This window comes from Hetaerina americana, unplaced genomic scaffold (genome assembly GCF_022747635.1).
Source record: "Hetaerina americana unplaced genomic scaffold, ioHetAmer1.1.p SCAF_2, whole genome shotgun sequence".
In the NCBI taxonomy this organism is placed as follows: domain Eukaryota; kingdom Metazoa; phylum Arthropoda; class Insecta; order Odonata; family Calopterygidae; genus Hetaerina; species Hetaerina americana.
The window spans coordinates 48867852-48895080 of record NW_027286763.1 but is presented as its reverse complement, the minus strand read 5'-3'; the positions used below and the strand labels follow the sequence as shown (position 1 = coordinate 48895080).

Genomic DNA, 27229 nt, shown 5'->3' with positions numbered 1-27229 from the left:
TTGAATATGTGCTATGAAATGCGATATTGTGTTGACTAATAAATTATTTCCCCCGACTGGTTTATAAATTCTAGGGGAACATTTATTCGGTAGCGGATGATATTTACAACGCCGTTAATTTACATGGGAACTGGAAATAAAATATATAATTAGCGAAAGGTAATCTGGAGAGGAAAAGGGTAAAAGTTTTGATGAAAAATCCCTCCGGGAGGGATTAAAATATAACCTCTTCGGAATGATTTCGGGATAAGATGGAATAATACAGTTCTGAAGGGAAAATTTCCTACCAAAAAACTAGGGATTAATATCCGTTGGAGATACACGAACCAACAATCAAATCAAAATAAAAATATCAATGCAAAAGAAAAGAAATTCGCACACCCGATAGGGTGTTTCAGCACAAGATTTGGAGAAATGCGCTAAATCAATGATCATATTGATGACCAATCATAACGATGATCGTTATAAAAAGGAGAAAGTGAAGGAATATGCAATATACTAAAGGATTGGGACCGGTACATTGGATCGCTGAAGACGCAACCGGGCGAGGATTGAACCCAGAATCGCTTGCCTCAGTATATATTCCATCACCAGATCAACAAGGAAATTCACGAATTTCTAAACACCACTTCACTATGCATTATATAGAAGGAAATACCAGCTCTAAAATTAGGCAATTTTTATTCGAAAATGGGTATTTATTCGAAAATTCTATTAATGAATGAAATTTATGATACTCCTCTTTTACGGGTAAAATATCACTAAAAATATCAATTTCATAGACAATTCAAGACGCAAAGCATCTTTCAAATAATATTTCCAAGCGTGGAGAAGAGTCAACAAAATAGTAATTAATTACTAAAATTTAAATTATATGAAACGCTAGAATGTTAATTTAGAAAACACATTTTTGAGGACTTCATTATTTTCTTTCTCTTGTAATTACAAATTTCTCTTCACTTTCAATGAACTTATGTAGAACTTGTATAACACATCAGTGTATAAACAAACAAGAAAATTTAACTACTCACTGAGAGCCTTCTTATATAACGTTAAATATATGTTTGGCATAGTTGCATTAATGAGATAGGATCAGCCTCGGCTTTTCTCTACAATGGCTACTTTTTTAAGCCAATTGTCAAAATATCTGTACAATATACAGGGCGTTCCGACAGGAATGCAATTAAATTTCCTGCGCCGCCCCTATTGGTTATTGTGGGATCAAACTACCTTAAGTAGGTGGGGAGGACAATAAGCTTTGCCACAAAACCAGTCTTAGTGCTCTCCAAGCTGTCAAAGCAGCAAGACGTCAGCTTTTATAAACCTCTGCGCGCCGACCGTGTCGCGAACAAAATGGAATCAACAATCGAGCAACGGTACGCGATTACTATGATTTATGCTAAACCGGAAAATAGCTGTTGATGAGAATAACAAAATGATTCGTGAGGCTTATGGGGACTCTGCTCTGCCCTGATCACAAGTTTCGAGGTGGTTAAAGGTCTTTAAGAAGGGGCGGGAAGAGGTTCACAACGAACAACGCTCTTGGCGGCCGTCAACCAGTAAAACCGAAAACAATGTGGCTCGTGTTCGACAATTGTTGGACTATGACCATTAATTGAGTATCAAATTGGTTGCCAATGAACTGAAGTTGTCGTCTACTATTGTGTTTCGTGTTGTTACTGAAGATTTAGCGACGAGGAAAGTGTGCGCCAAGCTCGTGTCCAGGGTGTTGTCAGACGACCAAAAGACCAAACGAACGAAAATTTCAAGTGAACGTTAGGAACTTATTGAAAATGAACCTGATTATTTGGACAAAGTCATCACTGGTGATGAAACCTGGGTTTTTTAATACGTCCAAGAAACAAAACACCAAAGCTCTGAGTGGCACAACGACCAGTCCCCCAAGCCCAAAAAGGCAAGAGCAAATAAAAAGTGAAAACAATTTTCATTGTCTTTCTCAATCTCTCATTGTCGAGAGTAAAGGGGTAGTCCATTAGGATTTTTTTTCTCAAGGTAAGATAGTTAACCATGCCTACTACGAGGATGTGCTGGAAAGACTCCGTAAAATGGTCATCAGGACGAGAAAAAACATCTCTGCTACCTGGAAACTCCATCACGACAACGCGCCTTACCACAACGCGCTACGAGTCTGCGAGCACCAAGCCAAACACCAGGTGCCAACGCTGCCCCACCACCTATTAAGTCCTAACATCGCCCCATTTAGTCAGCCCTGAAAGAAGCCCGTTTTTTCTCCATAGAAGAGATCCAATCAGCCATGATGAAGACCGCGAGAGGTCCCCGAAGACGCCTTCTAGACCGCGTACCGTTCATTCATGGCAGAGTCACTGGAAAAATATGTGTAGATATACCTAAGGACAGTATTTTGAAGAATTTTAAGTGTTTGTGGATATATTTTCAATTCATAAAAAAAATAATTACGTTACTTTTGGAACGCAACCTGAATGGACAAAAAGTATAAATATATTTGCACATTATTTGAATTTGAAAAGCATGAAATCATAATTTTTTCAAGGTGATCGGCTATCTCTATATTACCAGTCAGAATTTATCATGATACGTAGTGTAATAAATATTTTGCATGCGGACGAAATTCATATGTTGCGCTATTTTTTCTAGGTCATGTGCACTTAGGATAATAAAATTCCGGGAAATATATTGATGGTATGCAGAAAGTCCCCTCGAGCTAAAAAAACTTATGACTTTCGTGGTAAAATGTAATTAGATATGGCCAGATATTATACAGCAATCCTTGAATATAACAGAATTCAAAATTTTGAAAGCCATTGAGTTGATTCCAAATATCTATAAATGTAGAAGCACTGTATTAAAAAATGCTAAGAAAAGTACTTTAAAATAATTAAACGGTTTTTTTATTCGGACATCGATAGGAAACAAATAAATTTGATGGATCTGCAGCAGTTAGAACATCATATTTTCCTCGTTTCGAAACATATTATTTGAACACTTGCACGCCATTAGCAACTTAATTGCTCATCAGATAATGAATGCACTCATAGCAACCGAGTTACTCATACTTCATATGATTCAAAAGATGGTTCTTTTCCTCAGTAGGGCTTTCGTTAGTATCATTTTAAAAATCGTATCAAACTCAAACTGTAGGCTAAATTTGCACAAGTATGCGGGTTAAAATAAATGATTTTTGAGATAATATCATTTGAAGTTTACAAGACACTTGGATGATACAAAATTTTCGACCCAAGGATTACTTATAACTTCGTATTTAGTTATCGACAAAAGAACTAAATCAATAATTTTAATTTATTTATAGCTGTTAAAAGTCACCTATAGATATTTATTTTGATCATATATTATATTCAGAGTAGATGTAAACGAAAATCACAGTTGGGACGACTCATTAAAAATCTGTCTGCTTTCATCCAACGCCCACTTCCACATTGGACATATTACATTCTCTGTAACTGCTCCGAGCCCAAATATTTATGATATAACCGCATTAATACGGTTACAATGCGATGAACAACACACTTGACGGTTAGGTTACAAGCGGCAGGCGCTTTGCTCATCACATAAACAGGCCAACCGTGGTATAATCTCTCCTAAGAAAAGGCACAGGAGGTGATTAATCCTAGAGTTCTTCCCGAGTTCCGCCAGTACTGTCCCCCAAGCCCACGCATTTCTTACCTCTTCCACGCTCCGTCCCTTACGTAAATATTTTTGCTCTCCCGAGTGCGTCATAGACCACGTTTACATAAGCGCCGGTCCAATCCAATATTCCTTCCTGCCCTTAAGAGTGTGTGTGCGTGGCACACTTCCTCTCGCGTGGGAACGAAGCGAAAAGGAATGGGACGGGATACGCGTTCCTCCGCGCGCGCGGTTGCGGAACGACTGACGAAGCAGTTCCACTCTTCCATTGCAAGGCTTCCCACCTCGCCGCCACTTTCCACTTCGTGCCCTCCTATCATCGCACACCCCTTCCTCCCTCTGTCGTCCGAAATGAACGTGATTGCCAAGGGCGTGCCAAAAGGCATAAATTCACCAGCTTCGACATCCACGGTTTTTGTAATCTCCATTCCTTAGTTTAATAATTAATTTCGAAAATTGAATATAAGGTATTATTACAATATTTTCATGGCAAAAGCACCATTTGTAGGAGTTTTCATTCACAATTAATTAATTGTTGTCGAACGGTCATCTTATTTGTTTAAATGTTCATTTTTCTAAACGAGACCGACATTAAAACGTTGTAGTCTTCAAATAGGTCTCTCAAAATTTTCACACCCTATTCCACCTCTTCAAGAGTTTTTCTCTTAATTCATTTCCTCCCGAAAATCTTGAAATGCCTGAAACAGTAGGTTTTTCAAAATGTTCATAACCTTTTTTATTTGTATAGGTGATTTTTTAATTGAGGCTCTTCGTGTTCGCCGTTTGGCGGGTTTTCGTGTTTGAATGAAAAAAAAAATATATATATATATGCATATATATATATATATATATATATATATATATATATATATATATACATATATACATTATATATATATCATAAACTAACCATTCACTAAAATATCACTTTCCATCTCTCCTTCCTCTTGTTGATTATCCTCAGCACCAATTTTGCTGCGTAAGAAATCAAATACTGTTCTATGGTCCTCACATAGTACATGTATGGTTGCTTATCCTTATGCATAAATTTTCAAAGTGTTTTAAATTATGGCTTTAAAATATTAATGTTTATTTTTAGGCCGGATATTTTCCTTATATTAAAAGTTTTGAGTTGCACACAGGTAGATATTTGTCTTTTAAATCGCATATTTGGTTTAGGTCGGCCATATTTGTATAAGGATACCTAATAAGCAGCCTCACTATCGATCAATTAAAGGCAATCATCTATATCCGCTTCATCGCCTTCGATACTTCGTCACTACACTAGGTCCACTTGGAGAGCACCCGTGAATGGAAGTAGAACGTGAGCACGAAATCAACATGGGAAAATAATATTTGGAAGGTATTCTTTAATGACTAATGCTAGAATGGGTAATTAGAATGGGGAAATACTATACACCAACTACCATGGTTCGTGGTCATATATTTTAATGGCGTTCTTTCAGGGGAATATGTTTCAATATACTTTAATTTTTTTCTCTTTAATAATCACCATAAAATTCTATTGACTTTTCATGCATCCTGAAAATTGAAGGTGATGGCACAGCAGAAACTACACGCATTTTCTTACTAATCTATATTTTAAGGTCTTGCTGGTCACGTGTATCTGACTTTGACATAAATAGTGAGTCTTTTACTTATTTTGAGTATGATTAAGCGAGAGAATATTCAATTATACACACCAAGTGCCACTTATCTTGCCATAAAATGTAATTAGAAAATTCCAAGCTCAAATGATGATGTTCTGGATTATTAATTTACTCCAATAAAGTTTAAAGTTTTCATCTGGTTCTCTATAAAGCTTAACCTAAAGCTAATACAACCAAAGAAAATCTCGCCAAAGCACTCTCTCCACTGAGGGGTTATTTAAACCCGGCTTAAAATGAGTTTATCCAAAGTTTCTAATTAGCTAATAACTCTCTCGACAAATAGGTGGCTTTGCTCAGCTTTAAGAACCGAACGAAATCACATTTGATGACTTAGACATGTGAAATGATGGTAAGGGGAAAAGGGCAGTTGGTAATTAATGGAGAGGGCAGTCAGTAGTGATAGGAGGGCGTGCGTAGGGATAATCCTAATCTAATTTGAATGCGACACGAAATGCAAGGTTTAATGTACCACTAGACAAGTGCTGCACTGCACTAGTAATTTCCGAGTCGACCTAATGGCCGTAATTCACCCAAGAACTAATTTCACTACCAAGGATCGATCCTCACCTGCTTTATTGTCAAGGAAGTACTAGAACAATGGTACACAGCATACATATCAGTCCCCCGAGAGTACAGCTTTACTAGAACGAGGGAAAATACGAAAACATAGAATAAGTCTATTTCTTGTTGTATTAGGGGAAACATTACGTTAATATCACTTTTACGGCGTAGTTAATTATTGTATTATACTGTTTAGCTTTCACTAAAGACATCTGAATAAATCTTGCTTGAAATAATTTTTGATAGCAAAGCATTCTTATAGACAAAATTACATGATTTTGATAACATTTCATATGCATTAATTGATTCATAAGTATTTGAGCATATGACATTTTACCTTGATCTGTAAATCACTTGTAAAACATTTAATTATATGTTTACCGTGAAATAATTATGTCTAAATCGTTCCTACGTTGATGTACTTACAACTAACTAGGCTAATATATATTTCATCTTTCTAACAACTGGTCCATAATTGTGAATCTATGGGAAGAATCATGCTGAAAATTTCAATTTATTCGATGTATTCAGGCTTAAATTTGTGGAAATCTGTTATAAATGGAGTAGAAAAACAAAACAATGTATCTTTCCACCATATATTTTCATTAGGTACGACTATTTTCAATACATCGGCGTCAATCTCAGGCAAAAAGTCCAATTTGCGATCAAGGATGACATGGACGCATTGTGACTAGTCTTACCTAATAAAAAAAAATTGATGGAAATATGTATTGCTTTGTTTTTTTCACTTCAGGGAAAATTTTCTTTTTTAGTTTGAGTTAAAGGTTAATTAAAGCAAATACTTTTGAACTAATTTCGTAATCACAGATGAAATTACTCTGGCTGAAATATACGTACATACAAGCAAATTAATGTAACTGATTTACCGGAGTAAAATTTTCAGATTAGGCTGGTGAACATCCAGGCAAAATGATCCATAATATTGGACTTCAATTAGCAACAACCACCACCATCATTGATCTACCACCAAGAGAATGAATCCACCTTACAAACCCCACATGAGGGTAATTACGTAAAACATTAATGACTGAGTGCTTTATAGATATCCGTTTAAATTTGTGGAATGATGGAAAAGAACATATGCATGCGAAATCAGTTAATAAGATATTGCAAAATGAAGCATAGGAGCGATTTGGTATTTTTGACTAAAGAGTCCCAATCGTGTTTAATTATAATTTATTTAAATGGGAAAGTTGTTCTTTACAGGATCGGCTACAAGCATTTTGCAAGACATTTCTAATAGCTCAAGGCCGTGACTGAAATAGTAAACTCTGGACATTACGTATGAACTTTAAGTGAGTGTGCTCATACCTAAAACTTTCTTCCTTTCACGAAAAGTTTGCAAGGTGTACATTTCGAAAGTAAAATATCGAGAAACTTATTTTATTCGTTTTTATGGGAGAATAATGCCCCGTGGCTATCATCGCTTCAGTGTAACGGAGGATTTCTTGAATCTTGAGGTTTATAATGTAGGTATGCCCGTACCGTATGGGATATTATTAAGTCAGTAAACCTAGATGAAATATTAAAATTTTGAGATAATAATACTTCATCCACACTATTATCTGCTTCTTACGTAGGGCGAGTAGGAAGACTGCGAGTGCGTAGATTTATGCCAACCGACCTCATCAATGGGAATGTGTGGGTTAATCTGGAACGCATTACCTTAAACAAGAACATGGAAAACTCAAAACAAAATCCAGGTAGCTGAGGAAAAAAAAATATTTTTAAAGAATTTTCCATAAAAAACTCAATTCGCAAAGATGATAAATGAATATGCGTTTCTGAGAATAAGTTCACAACTACTTCGGAATGGAAAGCTGGGAACAGGAAGCATTTACACAAAACTGGTAAAATCAGACAGCATCTAATCAAAACAAACGTCTCCTTGTTTTCCATTCATGGAATAACTTCAAGAAAGCCTTTGAGAATATTTTAATTCATTATTTCCCATGCAATAATTCTTGGAAAACCTCTTATTGATTCTGGTCAATTGGAAATAATGCCACTCATTCTTTCTGAGATGAACGTTTGAAATGATACTTTGAAGAAATAATTTGGCAAAGGTTGTTTGATGGGTAACTTTATGGAATTGATTGATTTTATAATGAAAAACTAAACAGCCTGTAACTTGGTTATTCCTAGGTAATTCAGCCTAAAGATGGCTATGCTATGGCAATAAAATTCTGTAGCATCACGAAGTTTTTCATTATTAACTGATTAACTTTTAATAACTCAATCGATTCATTTTACATAAAGAACATTTATAATGTACATACGGCTATATGAATGAATTGCATAAAGTTACAAGCCTATTTATTTATCAACCCATAAATATTTATTTTTCAAAATATACGTAGAGGAAATAAGATAAAACGGAAATATTCGAAATAAGAATGAAATTCGTCGGAGAATTAATAAAATCAGGTTTTTAGATGCTCAAGCTTTAGTTTGCCAGTCACCCAAGAGATTGAAATAATGCTTGAAAAATGATGAAAATCAGTGTGATCGGAATATAATTAGAGTCAATTTAAACAAAACAAAGGTCATGAGGTTTCCTAGAAAGAGGAAGACTACGGCCAAAACTAGGGAAGGCGGAACAGTTTATCTATCTTGACAGTGTTTTGAGGCCCTTGAAGTATTTGGGACATTAGAAGAAGAATTTTATAAGGAAATGAAGCTTTCAAAAGGTGGAGGGAATTAACATCAAGGGCATTGCGTGAAAAACGAAAGTCTAATTTAAACTTTCCTTTTAATTTATTTGGAGACGAAACATAAAACATGTCTCGTTGAAGCAAGACGGTATGCGTAGAGTGGAGACTTCTGAGATGTGGGTGTAGAGAAGGATGGAAAGGGTAAAACGGATGAAAAGGAAAATAAAACAATTAGTACTGGAAACGGTTGGAGACAGGAATACAAAGGAAGCAGAGAAGGTGGATGCAGAGAATTTAAACAAGGGATGGAATTATGAAGACTGTGAAACAGGGGACAACTTTAGACAGGCGATGTTGGGAAAGGAAAATGATAGGCACCTTGGACGGAATGAGGGGAGGTAGAAACAATGCGGAAGGGAAGAAAACTAATGTGCAATTGTTCTGTCAGACAATACAAAGTAGTAGTAATGTAGCTGTGGTATTCAGCCTGTGCTTTTATAAACCCTGCTTTAAACATCAGACAACCTAATAACAGTAATCAACTCGAAGGTCGGTTTGGTAGGTGATGGCAGAGCTCACCCAGTACTAAGCCCGACGGCGTGTGAAATTCACACATCAGGGTAGGGGGGCCGGTTCCTTATGCCGGTTATGGTTTCCCAGGAATATCTGGTACCAGAACAATCCCATAGCCTGGGTGGAGCTGCAGGTGCCCAGAGTGCCTTGCCCGGGAATCGAACCCGGGTCCCCCGGTCACTAATCCAACGCTCTACCCCCTGGACTACCGCGACCCACATATCAAATAGCCATGTTTATATCTTTTATAAATATATATATACACACATATGTATATGTATACATATGCTCACCCAGTACTAAGCCCGACGGCGTGTGAAATTCACACATCAGGGTAGGGGGGCCGGTTCCTTATGCCGGTTATGGTTTCCCAGGAATATCTGGTACCAGAACAATCCCATAGCCTGGGTGGAGCTGCAGGTGCCCAGAGTGCCTTGCCCGGGAATCGAACCCGGGTCCCCCGGTCACTAATCCAACGCTCTACCCCCTGGACTACCGCGACCCACATATCAAATAGCCATGTTTATATCTTTTATAAATATATATATACACACATATGTATATGTATACATATGCTCACCCAGTACTAAGCCCGACGGCGTGTGAAATTCACACATCAGGGTAGGGGGGCCGGTTCCTTATGCCGGTTATGGTTTCCCAGGAATATCTGGTACCAGAACAATCCCATAGCCTGGGTGGAGCTGCAGGTGCCCAGAGTGCCTTGCCCGGGAATCGAACCCGGGTCCCCCGGTCACTAATCCAACGCTCTACCCCCTGGACTACCGCGACCCACATATCAAATAGCCATGTTTATATCTTTTATAAATATATATATACACACATATGTATATGTATACATATATATACACACATATGTATATATATATATACATATATACATACATACATACATACATACATACATACATACATACATACATACATATATACATATATATATATATATATATATATATATATATATATATATATATATATATATATATATATGCATCCAATTTCCCTAGGTTACCAAAACAATAGTTAAAACTTTGAGTACTATCACGATTATCAGATAGGCTCACCCTTGGAGATTGAGGTTTAAGTGTTATGCATTGATGTTGTTGGCAATTAAAACGAGTTGATTCTTGCTCATTTTGTGATATTGTTTTAAAATTAAATCGGGTAAATACTGAACTTCATGAGTATTGGATAGTGATTTTAAATTCACGATGACGGAATGACGGTCGCAAAAACTTTATTAACAAAAATGAATCCGTGTACGACAAAAAATGTTTTTATTACCATGTTTTTATAATATATTAAGCTCAAATTCATTAGCTGATTTCGGCCAAATATTATGCCACAAGCATACGTGTAAATGAACCTTGGTCACAAATTAACCAATTGTTGGCTCTTTTAGGGGTACTTTTAAGAAATTGCATTCACTATATTATATTTTTTAAATTACTCCATTGCATTAAGTATTATTGTGTCATGCTTTTCACAAATTCTCTATTCATAGTCCGACCGTTTTTTCGTTATATTTACTCGGTAAAAGTTAGGTAAATGATTGAGTTAATTGTAATGATCAGACTAGATGATTAAATTGATTGGGTAACCTACGAAGGCCTTTGAAAAAATTAAAAAATTTTGAAGACGTTTCTGCAGCTGTTGGCCTTGCTCATTACCTAGTGCAAGCTACAATATTATAAACATTTACCATTCGAGACGGTCATTTTTTGCCTAATTTTTTTATATATAACCGCTTATTATTTGTAGAGTTTCACCGGCAAATTAAGCTTACTTAGTAAGACAATATCCAGATTATCCGAAAATTTTTCTTTTTGTACGAATGAAAAATGGCATCTCACCTCTGATCGAAGGTACGGTAGTTACACCTCTCGATTTCAGGGCACACCTCTCAAATGTCAGAATATAGTAGTTCATGAGATGCTGATATCTCTTCTTATTCGTGATTTTCAACCCTTCCACTTTTCTTGCACGATTTGATGGACGATCACCGGGTAATTTTTCCTGTAGTTTCAACTCGTCACGCTCCAAAGTATCATTTATTTCATCTCTGCCTGCAAGTACTTGGGGATTGAAAGAAGTGGGCAGAATTGTTCTGGTGTCGTTCTAGTGCACTCCGTCTTCGGTTAAGGACAAACTCCAGTAACGACCTCTCCTGGTGTACCAGGATCGTCATAAGAAAAAGGGAATAAAGAATAATCCTGGAGGCCCAATCTTTTGTGTCAGGGAACTTGGTCCGAGAGATCCTCCAGGGAAACGAAATTGACTTATTTTCATTGGTCAGAAAACACTCCATGTTCTTGAGGTTAACCATATTGCGTACGTACGTGTGATCAAGAAAACGCTCTCCGTTTAGGGAAATGAGAAGAAATTATATATATATATATATATATATATATATATATATATATATATATATATATATATATATATATATAAACTCACACGAGCGGCACAATAATAGGCTGAAACAATTTAACACAAATAGAAAAGAATAGCAACATTTAAAAGAACACTCACACGGTAAACTGTTCGAGCTTTCGACCCTCTCAGGGCCTTCTTCAAGTGAGACCACCATATATATATATATTGGTATAATTATTATTAGATGATCTACCGGTTAAGGTAGGTTTTGGATGGACACAACACCCAAATAAATACTTTGTTCTTCCTAACAAAATACAGGCCAACATCCTACTCTACGACAAGCCCCTCTTTGTATTATTCTATAATTATCACTCCAGTAATCCTCGCTATCCATCCATTCCACTAGATTATCCATTTTGAATAGAACTAAAATATCTATATTTTCTCTTCCTTTCTCTCGCTTCATGTTTTCTAATTTTCTGGTCAACTCAACATATTCCTAACATTATAAGTTCCAAATCGAACTAATATAGTCTTCTTCTTCTGCGTCTTCTGTCCTGCTGCTGTCGGTTTTGCTTTGAAAGGCTTTTGTGAGATATCGACTGTGGAAGCATATATATATATATATATATATATATATATATATATATATATATATATATATCGAGAGAGAGAGGATAAATCGAGCATATGACTTCGTGACTCAATAATAACATTCCTAATGGCACAAGCACTATCTTTCCAATTGGAATATTGATACTGGAATATGTTTTGGCGAGTGGTGCGGGATATTTCAGGAAACATAAGTCAGTCGTATAGATTACGAAAGGATTAAGTGGAGCAATAAACTTAATAATTAAACAAAAATGAATTTTTTCCTCAAGCCCATTCGTGGCCAGATTATGACTCATGCAAGCACCCTCGTCCGCAGTAGCTACTTTACGCAAGAAAAAGAAAAATACGAACTTTCCGACAGTGGAAAAGGTATGCTTGCACTGCCGCAAACGTGTTCACCATTAAGAACAAAAAGTATTTCGGGTCACAGCGAGGAAGGAAGGATTTTCCATGAATAACTGCCTCTGGCGACCCCCATATAAATATTCTCACCCAGCGGAACTCCAAAGATTATCTCCTTGCTAGTTCCGCTATCGATGACTCCACGCGACTCCCAAGAGTGTGAATTCCGTGCCTTGAAAGTTCTTTCTAGTTTTTAAGCATGTCGGGATTACGTTTGAAAACTTGCTTCGGCGCATTGCACCGAGTCCAAATAATAAGACGGATTAAACTGCACAGTTTTAGAAAGTTCGTCGTACAATTTGGACCGGGTTTAAATTTCAGGTACAGGAATGCGCAATCAACTGAATCCTGTGATTGCACGGAAAAGTAATTTTGAAAAGACAAAGTATTTCAAAACTAATAAATTGCGGGAAAAAATATTTTGCGCTTATCTAATTGTCTTGTTTAATCACATTTAAATTTATTCATTTCGTTTTTTTAATAATACCCGCAGATTTTTCACGAAGAATAATAAAAATGTGATTATCGTTTTTCTCTACTAAAAAGGAAGACTTTTACTTTTCCACAGATTTTGTTAATGGTACAACGCGTTTCACCGACTTTCAGCATCACCAGGTACATACCTGATGATACCGCAAGTCGGGGAAACGCGTTGTACTAAAAATAAAATCTGTGGAAAAGTACAAGTCTTTCTTTTTAGTATGGATATTAAATACCTCCACGAAGTGAAGCCATAAACAATAGTATAATACGTCTTTTTCTAATTAGGTCGCTTACTTCCTAGATAGCCTATTTGATAAAAAAAAGTCTCTCGTATACTGTTACCCGGTGCTTAATTTTTGATTCATTAAGTTAAAATAATTAAAACTCAGATGTCTCTCTGAAATGTATCAAATTGGGTAAAATATTGCATTTGGCAGAAACTCTTATAAACTAATTTCAAATTTTTAATATCAAATGAAACTAGCAATAGAATTTATTTCTAGTCCCTTCTAGTCCGTTGGTCTTTTTATTCTTAAATATAATCTAAATTGCATTGTGATTAATAACAATTTCATCCAACTTTTGTCTATCCTAGTCTCCAAGTGGATAGGTTGATTTTGTTTATAAGGAGGTTCTCTCAATAAATGTAAATTTTGTCAATCGTTTGCCAAGATGTACATCCTCTACGATAGTTTTTGTATTTTTCCAATTTTCGTCAGTTACAGACTGACTAAGGTATTTAAAGTATTCAATGAAAAACGGAATGAAAGATACATATGCCACCGCCAAGTTATTGTTCTAACTCCGGAGCATAAATTAGTCATTACAAAAATTCTTCGGGGACCTCTCTCAAGATCTTCGTCACGATGGATCTCTTTCATGCTCATTGGATCTCTTTTATGGACGAAAAATGGGTTCCTTTCAGGGCTGCCTTAATCAGAGGAAATAAAAGGAAGTCTGCTCAGGAAACGTCAGGACTATAGCGGGGTGGGGCAGCGTTGGCACCTGGTGTTTGGCCAGGAACTTGCGGACTCGTAGCGCGTTGTGGCAAGGCGCGTTGTCGTGATGGAGTAGCCTGGTAGCGGAGATGTCTTTTCTCGTCCTGATGACCCTTTTTCGGAGTCTTTCCAGTGCATCCATGTAGGTAGGGTTAATTATCTGTCCTTGAGAAACAAACTCCTAATGGTTTACTCCTTTATTCTCGAAAAAGACAATGAGCGTTGTTTTCGCTTTTGATTAGGTCATTCTTGCCTTTTTGGACTTGGGGGATTGGTCGGTACACCACTCAGAGCTTTGGCGTTTGTTTCTGGGTCGTATTCAAAAACCCATATTCCATCACCAGTGATGACGTTGTCCAAATAATCAAGTTCATTTTAAGTATGTTACAAAAGTTCACTTGAAATATCCGCTTGGTTGGTCTTTCGTGATACGGTCGGCGCGCAGAGGTTTACAATAACTGACGTCCTGCGGCTTCCAAGGCTTGAAGACCACTGAGACCGGTATTGCGGCAAAGCTTAGCGTCCATCTCACCTCCTCCAAGTAGTTTGATTCCACGTCGACCAATAGGAGCGGCGTGGGAAATTTAGTTGTATTACTTTTGGAACGAACTCTGTTTATCTGAACTAAATTGCTACTTATTTTTCGGTCAGACTATGTAAAAGGTTTTTAGGAGAAAAGAAGTTTGAATGACTCCGGGATTAAAGGGATATATTAACTCAGTGTATTTTTTTATATGAATTATTAAAGTGAGGATTGAGGGTGAGATCATATGAGGAGGACCAATGAGCAAACACGCCGGAGAAATAAATAGTGGGGAGAAAAAAAAGAAATCCTAGGGCGTGTGGGATATGACGCTAGTTTCAGGAGAATGGTCCTGTGCTGTGAATAAAAGATTTAGTGTCTTTGGACGAATACGTCTGTGACTTGCAGAAAATCAGTGTACCCTATAAGAGACCAGAACGAGCAGATAAACGTATGTACTCACATTTATTTCAACTTTCATTATTCTTTCCCTTCTAAAAGTTACTTTCGAATAACTTCGATGATTTTCCATATTCGTCCAAGAAAATGGAGAAAAACATAAAAGATAGGCCTAATATATATCCACTCACTAAATAAATATCAATGGCATTTGAACTGCCTTAAAAATAAATCATCCATCATGATACGAATAACATAGAGTTTCCATGAAATGTCCATTGCATATGGTCCGTCGCATTGATTTAGTTCAAATTTACCGGTTATAAAATCTATTTTTATGCTCCCATTTGCTAAAAAGTATCATGTATTGATTTAAATGTTGACCTATTTTTAATTGCTGAATTTTCTACTCAACATGCATCGATAACAACTCACTGGGAAAACTCATTATACTTCATCACAAAAATCCAGGTAGTTGACGTTTCATGCGGTCATTCCACGCGGGTTTAAAATGTATCTTGCTCTTGATCAAATGCATTACGGAAAGGGAAGGCCTGAGATATATTAAACTGGCTCTACTTACACGTTTCACAAGTTGACCTTATTACACACTAGGGACGGTTTTACATTGAAAATTTGAGGAAATTATAGCTAACGAGTAAAATTACGAAAGTGTTCGAATTTAACTCGGTAGACACTTGCCGAAGAGAACAACAACAAAAAATGTATTTCTGCTACAGCAGTCTCAAATAAATGATTTCATAAATGTAATATATATCGACATTCCATTTCCGAACTCGTATTAATACTTTTACAGCAGTATTTTCAGGAACAGGGAGAATAAATATGATGACGGCCAACATTCGTATTATAAATTAATGATGGTCCACCGTCGTTCTTTATCTACCATTCCGATTAACAAAACGCTTGTTTTTAATTTAAATGTCAGCGCTTTTTCTCGACATATCACAGTGTTCATGTGGGGATTGAGATATCGTCTATCGTTCTAAACTAAACTAAACGGTCCGGTGTTCGAGTCCCGGTCAAGGAAATATTTTTACTCTTGTGATCCGTTCGATTCCGCCTTCCCCACCTCTATTGTGTTCGTCCTTTATGTGTGTTCCTATCCCTTTTCCTTATATCTATTTCTATATAAATGAGTATTTATTCGCCGTTTGGCGGGATTTCGTGTTTGAATGTATGTATGTATATATATATATATATATATATATATATATATATATATATATATATATATAGGACAGAGAAGAAAACAAATGAGTAAGTACTTGGTATAGTGGGCGAAGAGAGGGGTTTGTTGGAAGAAATCCTATGGAGGCAGGAAAAGTGGATGAAGGGGGTATTGACCGGCAGTGGGATGTTGAAGACTGTGATGGAGGGGAGAATGTTGGGCAAACGAGGAAAGGGAAGGAACAGGATAGGGATGTTGGACGGAATGAAGGGAGGAAGAAGGTACTCAGAGATGAAGAGGGACCTGATATAGAGTAGGATGTTTTGTTTTGCTAGGAGTCACAAAATATTTATTTAGGAACTTTGTCCAGCCAAAAACCTACGTTAACCGGTAGGTATATATTATACATACACATAATATTCATGTAGCCATTATTCAGGTATCTAACAAAAGATTAATTTAGTTCTCGATTTAATTCTATTTTTTTATCAAAAGTCAATTTTCCCCATAATCGTTTACCTTTTCCTAAAAAAACAGATAATATTTACCATTTAAGGCGCGAAGAGGTCACATGAGAATGCCCTGAGCAATCTCAGGGCAATCAGCAATCTCGGTTACAGCTTAATGCCCCACACACGTACTGCCCAGTGACACAATACTCGGAAGTAAAGGATCGTAAATGGAATTAGCCACCTATATCGGATGTTTTCCGCCCACGTTAGTTATGGCGGTGCACGTTGTTTGATGCGTGTGCTGCGTTCGGAACAGCAGTGGAAATTTGAACAGAGAATTCCATCACATGGTCAAGAACTCATGGTTAACATATGACTGTCTAGCTTCTAAAATGATGATTTATATTGTCAAACAATGCATAAGAGTCATCTGTCTGAAAAACATTTTAATAATCTTAGTCGCGAAAATGAGTTTTGTCAGAAAAATCTACTTAAAAACTCAAGGAGATAATATGTAAGCAACACAAGGAGATGATATGTGAACATAAATGCCTTGGTGTCGTTAACAAAGGTGCATGCTAAAATGGGTCAATGCGTGATTTTATTTACGATTCATTTAAATTTTAATCAATAATCTAATTAGTTCTTTTCACTGGTTAATTAGCCGCGTCATCACAATTTTATCTATTCATCTTACGTTACATGTAAATGAATTAGTTTATTTTATTTTGCCTGATAGCTTTGTCAATAGAGTTCTGTTGTTTAGTCATGTACCTACGTATTGCAATGCACAAAGTTTGGCAAACACCTCGTTTACAAGCACCAATGAAATAAACAAACCTGTCTAACAAATTTTATGCGTATTTTAGCTCAGAAGTCTTATTAGCCCCTACATTAACTGGCTTGAATTTAATCATCACAAGGCTGTAGTTGCTACAGTTTAATTTAGCTAGTGGTTAGGCTGTTTTAAATACAATTGATTATCATTGCATTAAACAGTTGAAGAATTTGTCGAATATCAATATTTACTTCATAAAATTGATCGCAATGGTGAGTTCCTGGGTCAGAAAAATATTTCAAATCAAATACCCTTATTTTACGTTTACACCAGCAAACCCAGCATCTCAACACGTGTACGCCCGAAATACTTCAAATATTACCACTATTCATCGGATGAAAATAAAGCTAAGGCAGAAAGAGTTAATATTTTTAGTATTCGGAAGGATGTGACAGCGTATCACTGATGAGTAAGTCTTTCAAGGAGTTTTTAAAGAGGCCAAGTCTATTGTGGCCGCCGACAAAAAGAATCAGAGGCACATTCAGAGGCACAATAGTTTGGCGGAGGCCGTGATGGAAGATATTGGATGGAAAGAATAGAAGAGGAACGCCAAGGTCGACATATGAGAATCAATGAATTGATGCGGTCAATCCGAGAAGATATGAGCGAATGAAAAGAAGGTAGAAAAAGGGGAAATATTGGAGTGCTGCCACAAAAGCAACTTAGAATTGCTCGCTCACGATGGTTATGGGAATAATTGCACACAGTAAGATTGTATTTAATATTATTATTATAAATTTTAGAAACTTAAATGCAGATTACAATTTTGGCTACTAAATTTATGCAATTTAATTATTTCACATGTAAGGGTATATTTATGTTTTGAGAACGATGACCAAACTTCACTCAATGATGTCAGCAGAAAAATCAGGAAATACGGACATTGAAAGGACGAAGTATATTAATGGCGTCACTGCAATCCTGGTACGAGTCAATACTAGGAAATTAGAATGATCGAAATCGTGTCATTACTTTATTGTGTCGGAGGAGACAGAAATCTCTGATAAAATAGTACGCGACTTCATATTCATGAATTTTCATCTCTCCAAGAATGAGTGCCCTTTCTCAATTCCTCAGACATTTAATTTCCCATTCAGCTCACAGCTAAGTGAAGCGACATGAGAAAAGGTAGGGAAGAATGGTATGATAGAGATACTACACTCCTTAAGTCGTTTATTTAACTATAAGTATATCACCGATCACATGGCAGGTTTTTGGTACGTAATTCCTTCCATCTTCCAAGGACTGCGTGCCACAGCCTTATATGGAATGATGTATTTAGAGCCTTATCGCCACTTAACATTCAGCGTGCTTCGCAATACATCAAACGTTTTACAAACCGACTAAATTAATTTTTTACCGTTTATTTTTAAAGGGATTTTCTTATTCATTCATTTTCGTATGTAAATTGGGCGATTTTACTGAGATTTTGCAAAGAATAAACTAGAGGATATCCCTTTATATAATAATTGCACGTATGTTCATTAAGTTAGGAGAATTCTTTTTTTTACTTTTAGAGACTCTATATGATTTCAATCACAGCTAATTACAGTACCTAGAGAGCAAACACTGATCTTAAGAGAGAGAATCCATCTTAATATTTTTAGGAAATATTATAATTCACATTTGTTTTTGTGCCATCTGCTAACATATTTCACTTAGTTTTGAAATATATTTCGCCAGTTATTCAAAACAAATTTTACAATGCACCCATGAATGAATTTATAAGCCATTACAGCTCTAAATGTTTATATTATTGTACCCTTTCAAATTTATTGTTATGGGTATTTTTTTGAGTCGAATATGCATTCTTGCGAAAGAGGGGTGAAAACGGTAATATGGAGCGTAATCTTTACGCATTTTAGTCTTTGGACGACACGCTCAAGCTTGCGTGCAATATTAAACACACGTGACGCTACGCCAGGTTGGCGACCCATGCGTCAGGAAGCTTAATAAGAAATGAGAAAGAGAAATATCGGAATATGTAAATTGCTGCTGGATGTTTTTAAACTAATTATTTCGCATTTTCTTGATTTAATGTATGGTTATCGCCAACTCATTGATTATTTTTTGCGCAGAAACTTTATTTTTGCCATTTTAGCTGCAATTTTAAATGAAAAATATTCGAAATATTTGTAAAAATTCACTCTTTGATGCGTTGTTAATTTGAGCAAGTGATTGCTGAATTAAAATTATAAAATGTATCAATGTTAGTGCAGTTTGTATACACATGTATAAACATACACTATATCATACGCATATATATAACCATAAACCATAAACTCAGTAATCAACCCGAAAGTCGGATTGGTAGATGATGGTAGAGTTCACCCAGTACTAAGCCCTATGCGGCGTGTGAAATTCAAACATCAGGGTAGGGGTGCCAGTTCGTTTCCCTGTGCCGGTTATTGTTTCCTAGGACGAACTATTACCCGAAAAATCACAAAGCTTGGATGGAGTTGCAGGTGCCCTGAGTGCCTTGTCCGGGAATCGAACCCGGGCCCCTCCGGTCAGCAGTACAACGCTCTACCCCCTGGACTACCGCGACTCACTCTATATATATATATATATATATATATATATATATATATATATATATATATATATATATATTTATATATATATATATGTATGTATATATATATATATATATGTATATATATATATATATATATATATATATATGTATATATATATATATGTATATATATATGTATGTATATATATATATATATATATATATATATATATATATATATATATATATATATATATATATATATATATATATATATATATATATACACATACATATATAACGATTGTACGGAAAAACTCACACGAGCTGTGTGAGTTTTTATTATTACCGCTACTTTTTTCTTATATATAGAGCAAATCTGTATGTCTGTCTATGTGTATTTATGTGCACGTATGAATATAACTATAAGTTTAATGCCTGATATAATATGTATATGACGATGGGTCTATTCTTCACCTCTGTATCTGAAATGGTTTGAGTTGCGGTAGGAAATATGCTGTGAAGTATATTGTTTCCTACAAGCTTGTAATTCTTTAGAAATTAATTTTATTTCGCAAATTCTTGGAATCAAATCCAGAAGACAATTGCACATTTCCATAAGTTTACTTTCATTTTTCCATTTTTCGGAGTTTTATTTTTCAGAAACACGGACTTAAATTCATGGAAATATTACTTTTTCTTCGATTCTTTAAAATACGAAAATGAGAACGGATTTCCTGAGTTTTCTGATTCCACGGCTAAATTTCTGGACTACTTTATATTTACAATGTTTTTGCGTTATGAGGTCGAATAATAACAGGTTTCCATAACCTCTACGTATGTTACCAAGGCAACCATCAATTTAATCACAGTCGAATTAATTTTAAAGGAAGTGAAAGCAAACATTTTTCCCCTCCGTTTTTTTTGGGATGAAAATTATTGTTGCGGCAACCAAAGTCTTATGAATAGAAACGTAAATATTTGTATTTTATGTTATTTGAGTTTTGTCAGTAATTATATAATCAACGCAGTTACATTTTTAATTAGCTGTCTAAATGGTGTAATCATAATTACCTTTTTAAGTAGAATAATTATATTTTTCAACTATAATAATTCTGATTCAATCAATATCGAATAGTTGTTCCAGTAAAATAAAGGATATTAAAATCTGATGTCTTGTATTTGATATCTTTGACTTACTGATTGATGAACTGTCGAAAAACTAGACTTAACCATACCAGTCCCAACAGATATGCTACAATGCTCGCTTTTTTTGCCCGCTGTAATCAAACATAGAAGAAAAAGTAGCATAACTGTGAAAATATTGTGTTATATTCTATTTAATCATAATTATTTCAACAATATAAAATCAGATATCCTAAGTTTAAATTTGTTCGTTTTTTTAAGTGCATGCGATAAAAAACCATTATTTTCAGCACGCCTAAAAGGGAAGGACAATAAAATATATTATTGAATATTATTATTAAAATTGAAATTGAATGACCATTTAATATATTTAAGTGTGATTATTATTGATTATATACTGCTGCATAAAATAATTTAAATACAATCCATTATCCATATTAAATAATTATTATAAATTTTATGGATTTTAATATTGTTATACTCATTCGAGCTTTCTTTCCATATTTTAATCTTGTTTAGTTATGGGTTTATTACGTATTAAAAGTAAAAATTATTGATCAGAAATTATTGATGTAAAATGTTGTCGTTGAATGCCAGAAAGTTTAGCAGTTAAAGGTGTGTGAGCATTTGAATATCAGGTGTAAAGAACTTCCATTAATTTATCCTGTATAAAATATATATATATATATATATATATATATATATATATATATATATATATATACTCATATACATATGTATATATATATATATTCATGTATAACATTTGTACGGTAAAATATAACACAAAATAAAAATAAAATAGATAACACGTAAAAGAAAAGTCATATTAGATTGCTTGAGCTTTCGGCCCTCTCTGGGACCATCTTCAGGTCAGGCTCGAAGGTCTCGCACGGGAATTCAGGAGTTTGCGGGGGGGAAGAGGTTTGCAGGGTATGCTGGGGAGGGATTTAAAGATGGTGGTTAAGAGTGGGAATTTTATAAGATCGGAAAGATAGTATATTTGCCAATTTGTAAGTTTTCACCTCTATGTTGGTGGTTGAATAAGGTAGGGATTCTAGGATGGTAAGGGAGAAACACTGGTCGAATGAAACGTTATGGGAATTAGTGTGTGAAGGGACAGGATGAGAAGAGAGAGAGGCAGTATTATAGGAGAAGCTGTGATTGTTCATCCGAATGGATAAAGGATTATGCATTCGCTTATGTTAAATGAAGTGCATTGTCTGCATGGGAAAAGATAGATAGTGTTTTTCGAGAGGTTATTAGCGTGGGAACGATGTGAGAAGAAAATGAGGGGATGTGGGAAGAGATGAGCAGACATATTTATCGGGGGTGATATTACAAGAAGAGGATATTTGTCAGGGGGAGGTAAGGGGTGGAGGATCTCCGAAGGTTTTTGAGATTGGCGGTTCGTCTCTTTGCGAGAGAGGTGCTTTGGGACAGTGGGGATTAGGTCACGTCATTGTCATTGAAAAAAGGAAAGAGTTGTTTAGAAAGGCTTTCAGTCTGTGGGATCCAGGGAAATACGTGGTGCAAAGGTTGAGTCCTGCCCGTATCACCGCATTCCAATTCCCCATCACTATCAAATGTCACCTTGCATGAAATTGATTATATATATATATATATATATATATATATATATATATATATATATATATATATATATATATATATATATATATATGAATAGTGTAGATTTTTATGATTGAGAATTTGTTTCAATTAATTTCCTTTTGTAATAGAGGTTGATGCTGAGGTGTTCTCTGTTATTGTTTCAGAAAGGAAAGTTTCATTGCGATGTTAATTATTTTTGTACCAAAAGACAATCTCTGCCTGCACATATATATTTTGACAATAACAATATGAAACTTATTTCTTATAACTTGTATATCGACATGGAGTTTTGAGAAATAGATCCCAGGATGTCGCTCCTTCTCTTGAAGATTGGAATGGGTATTGACGCAATTGATTACTGCGAGGACCTATTTTCGAACGAGTCGGGTACCATCTGAAAAGCTTTTTGAAATGTGATAAAGGTTTATTTGGAATGTAAATTTGGTGAGCTAAAAAATTTCAATTGTTGAACAATTCAGTTAATTTATTTTTTTAGCTTTTGTATTGCACTCTCTTATTCAAAACCTTGAATAAAAAATTTCACAGATATAACCATATCACCGTAGGATATGAAAAAAACGTTGCGACACATAAATTAAATTCCAAATTTCAACTGCAAGAGGGTAAAAACGAATTTTGAATTAATCTACATGTATTTCTTAAGATTAAAAATCTTTAAGTCCTAAATAAAGGCATACTCGAAAACTCAAAGATACGTGAAATAATAACTTTGAGTGATTTAAGTGAATCGTAAAAAAAACATTTCCGAAAAACAATGCGGATACAAACAAAATAAAATTAATTATATGACTACGTTACAGAGCCATTTAAGTTGATCACCACACGATGACCCTGAAATCCATATCGACTGAAAAATAGCCACTATCTTTTGTTAGTGACACATCATGCATGCCCTTATGATAATGCAGTACCTATGGCCGTCCTATAGTAGCCATTTGCGGTGCGGGAATAGGTGTAATCAACATAGGTACCGTAACCTTTCCTCCTCCTCGTAAATGTGAGGCATTGGCTTTTTCCATCATACTTACTCCCGAGAATAATATCCGCGTAGAATCAAATTTCGTAAACGGATACGGAAATTCCGTTTTTGTGAGATATTTGATGAAGCACAGGATGCCAATGGCGCATAAATTTAAATCAACGTACGAAGCTACGATATTTGAACCAATGCGGGATTTTGTCGTGTCTCTGTAAACTACCCCAGGTGAAAATTTATATTTTAGCGTTTAGGGCCAGTCGTTCCCTTGCCGCTCACATATTCTTCGTGGGAAATCATCCTAAAAGATGATTAACGGATCTTTAATCCACTCGTCCTAGATAATACAGTGGATATCATGTGTACCCTTCACAGACTTTCCCCTGTAGAAATTTCCTTCGTAATAACTACTGCCACATGCATACAAGTGTCATTATCGGCTTACTAAATGCGAGACCACGTGTTGAAAATTTATCCTTATTTTACTATTTTAAACAATGATTTGATTTCAATGAAATTTTTGTATATATGGAAAATTTAGGATTTTAGAGCCATTCCGGTTTAACTTTTTGTGGTGAAAATTATAAATATTTAATAGACAATGCGATCAATATATGTATGTTTTACGAAAAGCAATTATTTAAGGATATAGGAGTTTAAATTATTAATCAGTTAACTTAATTTCACCAATATTGTGCGAATAAATATCTACCTAAGTGGCAACTATTTAAATTTCGTTCCCTATGGACACTTCTGTTGGATCCGGTGTCGTAGAGATCCCGGTAATTTCCTATTTACCCTCAAAAGTACATAACACGTTTTTTCAAGATAATAATAAAGTACTGTTCGCTCTAAAAATGACTCAATGCAATACAATCTGTCTTGGCTGATTTTTAACGCAGTCTAATTTTGCAGATCGTGTTGATTCCAACCCATGAGAAAAGACTCAATTATACGAGATTAACTTTTCCCTTGAGTGCCTCTTCAAATGAAGATAGCTGTGTGAATATCATATTGTTAGGAAACGGTTAAAACATTATAAAAAACTCTTCGGAAATACTTCCATTTCCAATGCTTACCGTACTAATGCTATGTTGTAACCAACATTGCAAAAAATACAGTCAATAGGCCTTAAACACTTACAGGTGTTTTTCAATTAATACCTCCATGAAGCATTGACTTAACTATAGAAAATATAAAAATTTTATTTAGTTATTCACTTAGTTTTATTTAGGAATAATTTTATGTGTGTGTGTGTGTGTGTGTGCGTGCGCGCGTGTTTGTGTGCGTGTTTGTGTGCGTGTTTGTGTGAGTGTTTGTGTGAATGTTTGTGTGCGTGTTTGTGTGAGTGTTTGTGTGAGTGTTTGTGTGAGTGTTTGTGTGCGCGTGCGTGTGGACGGCACAATAGAACACAAATAAAATAGATAACATTTATAGGATCTTAATGAAAGAAGACCTCGGAGCAGGCCGAAAGCTTAAACAATCTTTAATGTGAGTGTCCTTTAAATGTTACCTATTTTATTCGTGTTCTATTGTGCTGTCCAAATGCTTTTTAGCTCTTGTGAGTGTTTCTTTATGTATATATATATATATATATATATATATATATATATATGTATGTATGTATATACTCATATGTATATATATGTATGTCACATATATATATATATAGTCACATATATATATATGTATGTATATATATACTCATATATACAGATACAGATATAAGGAAAAGGGATAGGAAAACATATAAAGGACGAACACAATAGAGGTGGGGAAGGCGGAATCGAACGGATCACAAGAGTAAAAATATTTCCTTGACCGGGACTCGAACCTCGGATCTTTCCGCTTGCCGGGCGGATGCTCTTAACCACTTGAGCTATCGAGGAAACGTAATTTACCCTGAGATCCGTGGGTCTAATATGTCGCCAAGCGCCCCGATTCTTTAGCCAAGAGATGGCGTCAGGGGGCTGTCTCACCCACCAAAGGAGAAATACACCACATACAAGAGGAAAAGAGTGTGGTTTAGAATTCATACAACATCATACAGGAAAGGAACAGTGCGTTTCGTGGCACGCATAGCAAGAAGAAAGAGATGAGCCACATTACCGTTTTTATTATTTTACCACTTGGAAAAATTAATCTATTGAGATGCGATATGAGATTTCCATCGGATCACTTAAAATCGAAATGAGACAATATCATGTACAATAAATATAAATATAGGCTATATAAAGCAGTTAAAATGTCAATACTAATGTGGACTAACAAAATATAAATATCATTGCAGCCGTTACAGATGAGGTCACGTGTATTGTTAAAACAATTTTATTGTCATTAGTAGTATTCTATCGGTTAAAGTAGGCTTTGGATGGACTCAGCCTGCACAACGGTACAAAAATGCTTTAAATGCCACTTCAAACAAATAAAAATATGACCTGACATCGGGAACTACAGTAAGTTCCAATTCAATACCGCATACTTCTTCCCTTTATTTCATCCAAATTTCCTATCACTATCCGATCCCCTCCCTCGTTTGCTCAACGTTTCCTCAACACACGATATGTTTAAGAGCAAAGGTGATAATGAACACCCCTATCTTACTCTTCCTGGCACTGACCATCCGGACTAACCATCCACCACTCGCATCTGAGAAGTCTGAGACATGTAAATGATGTACAAAGACTCGTATTATTCCAATACACTCCTATTATCTGCAATGAAGTCATTGATTTGAGTCTATTCACTCTATTGAACGACTTTTTGAAATCTACGAAACAGACATACATCCTCACTGTATTCTATATTCCTCTCTATTACTATTCTATCTTCCCCTCATTGCTATTGCGGAACAACACATCTTTATCCCCTTCTTGGACTCAAAATGATTTTTCCCATCTACCCTAATTTTTATCCTCTTGTTGATGATTCTGAGTATTACTTAAGCTGGATGCGAAATCAAACTTGAGGTTCTCATGGGCCTCTCATATGGTTGGCCTTATATTTTTTGGAACAGGAACTAACCGTAACTTGACGTCTGAAGTCTCCCCGCCAAATACCTCTCTCATAAATGGTGCAAATTAATCAATAAAAACTTTTTCCCACATTCTTTAAAACCTTAAAGTAATTCCCCGGGAATGTTGTTTACCCCGACGGTCTTATTTGATTCCAACTCCCTTGATGAACAGGCTTTTTATTGAAAGCTTTATACTTCCTGCTACCTAAATCTGTGTTTACAGTCTTCCATTTCCTTCTCTCATATAACCTTCTAATTATTAAGTCCGCCATCCATATTGACTTACCCTTTCCTGTTACTATTCCTATAGTTTCTTTTCCAGCTTTCGATGTCCATTTTTTGATATGCTCCCATTTTTCCTCTACAGGACCCAGCTCCCTTTTCTCACTTATGATTTTCTCTACAGTCTACTAATACTCTTCATTATCGAACCGGTTAGTGCTCCCACATTCCATGTATTTCCTATGTCGCCTTCCCTGTTTCATCTTTTTGAATCGGACGCCACACCTCAT

The 27229-nt window shown here is 35.5% G+C and overlaps 1 long non-coding RNA gene across 1 annotated transcript in view; it reads right to left on the bottom strand.

The window, feature by feature from the left end:
• LOC139688048 (uncharacterized) overlaps window positions 1-27229 on the bottom strand; it is a 54206-nt gene that overhangs the window by 5172 nt on the left and 21805 nt on the right. Inside the window, exon 2 of the long non-coding RNA XR_011700723.1 lies at window positions 5883-5951. This is a non-coding gene — a long non-coding RNA (uncharacterized lncRNA). The remainder of the gene's footprint in view (window positions 1-5882; window positions 5952-27229) is intronic.